Source organism: Rhinopithecus bieti, unplaced genomic scaffold, assembly GCF_001698545.2.
Source record: "Rhinopithecus bieti isolate Rb0 unplaced genomic scaffold, ASM169854v2 scaffold_8783, whole genome shotgun sequence".
NCBI classification, from domain to species: domain Eukaryota; kingdom Metazoa; phylum Chordata; class Mammalia; order Primates; family Cercopithecidae; genus Rhinopithecus; species Rhinopithecus bieti.
In genome coordinates, this window is record NW_016806197.1 from 2013944 (window position 1) to 2015953 (window position 2010).

General features: G+C 36.6%; 1 protein-coding gene and 1 pseudogene across 4 annotated transcripts in view; both read left to right on the plus strand.

The window, feature by feature from the left end:
- STRIP2 (striatin interacting protein 2) overlaps positions 1 to 2010 on the plus strand; it is a 35133-nt gene that overhangs the window by 18602 nt on the left and 14521 nt on the right. The gene's annotated exons all lie outside the window — the stretch shown is intronic.
- On the plus strand, positions 1670 to 1896 carry LOC108531556 (small nuclear ribonucleoprotein G pseudogene; annotated as a pseudogene).

A 2010-nucleotide genomic window follows, 5' to 3' on the forward strand; every position in this document is an offset into this window, starting at 1 on the left:
GCAATCCTTCTGTCTCGACCTTACAAGCGCTGGGATTACAGATGTCAGCCACTATGCCAAGCCCAAACTAAACTAAACAACATTTTTCAAGTCAAGATCAGTGATTTACTTGTATTTGAACTCTCAGAGCCTGGTTCATGAAACGTAAAAACTGAATAAATGAACAAGCTTATTTACAGTGAGGTATTAGTGATCAAATCTATGATCTCTTTAAGGAGTTTCTGCTTTTTATTTTCTATTTTCTATTTTTTTGAGACAGTCACCCAGGTTGGAGTGCAGTGGCACAATCTCTGCTCACCACAACCTCTACCTCCCAGGTTCAAGCGATTCTCCTGCCTCAACCTTCCAAGTAGCTGGGATTACAGGTGCGTGTGTGCCATTACTGCTCAGCTGATTTTTGTATTTTTTAGTGGAGGCAGGGTTTCACCATGTTGGCCAGGCTGGTCTTGAACTCCTGACCACAAATGATCTACCTGCCTTGGCCTCCCAAAGTGCTGGGATTATAGGCTTGAGCCACCGCTGGGCTGAGGTAGTCTTGATTTATATTTTTTCACTTTTCTGAATTTGAACTGAATTCAATTCAACTTTATTTGAAACTCTAAAAAGCATGATGAACATGAAATAAAAGTAGAGCTAATGGCATATTAATTTCTGAAGTATTCCCATTTTGTCAAAACAATTAGCTATAGATAGGCCATCCTCACCAATATACTGAGTAGTTTCCCCTCCCACCTGGTACAGGAAGTTTAAAAATTTGTATATCTCCAAATGTTGGTATTCATACTCAATCCACTAAGCTAGGAAAAAATTGAAATAAAACTCCAAACTTCAATGAAGGATGGTGAACGTATGTTATGTGGAAGTTAAGTGTGGTCTTTGAAAGGAGATTGCTGGAGAAGGCAGTGGATGTGGACTCAGCATGTATTTTGCAATGCTTAGCATCTGAATGGTTGTTGAGAGCAGTGGTATGAAATGTAGGCTGTGTAAGGAAATGCTTTGGGGGATGGAAAATATTAAATATTTTATATGTATTATATTGATTTTTTTTACTTTCTATACTTATGTGTACATTCCTACAATGTTATTTAAAACTATGCATTTATGAGTAAACATACATGTATTTCAGAGTTATACTGTAAATATACCATAAGGCATATATCCATTTTCCATGAGTTATTTATGCAAAGAAAGGACCATGGATAAAATTTTTTTAGCATTATATCAATTTTCCTGTTGGTCATTATTTCTGTAATGGGTTCTTGGGGAGATTAGAATCTCCAGGATGATTTTTCAAACTCACATATCCAGGTATGTTAGTGCCCCTTACTGGAGCACTTGTAGTTTGTTAAAGTTTCCTAAACAATCTTGAAATTTTTTTTTTCTCCTTCCTCCTTATCCACTTATTTCACTTGAGAACCATTACTCTCTTTTAAGCTATCCAGATCTATGTCCTTAATCTAGCAGTGATTTATCAAAAACCCATATGATAAGAAAATTATTCTATAATGGTGTTGGTAAAGAAAAGACTAAAATAAAAAAAAAAAAATGCCGACAATTGATTGGCTAATGAGGTGGGTGATGCCAGATGCAAGACTGCTGGGCCTGCCACAGGAGCAAGAGAGAGGACATGCATTCCATCTCAAGGCATCTATGAGCCCATGTAGACACCATGAGCAAAACTCACCCTCCCATGTTGAAAAAATTTATAGACAAGAAGTTATCATTGAAATTAAATGGTGGCAGACATGTCCAAGAATATTGTGGGAATTTGATCCCTTTATGAATCTTGTGATAGATGAGTGTGTGGAGATGGCAACCAGTGGGCAACAGAACAGTATTGGAATAGTGGTAATACAATGAAATAGTATCATGTTAGAAACCTTGGAACAAGTATAAATGATGGCTGTTCAGCATAGAAATCCATGTCCCCTCTCCAAAGAGCCTGTTTTACTATGATGTAAAAATTAGGTCATGTACATTTTTATATCGGACTTTTTTTTTTTTTTTTTT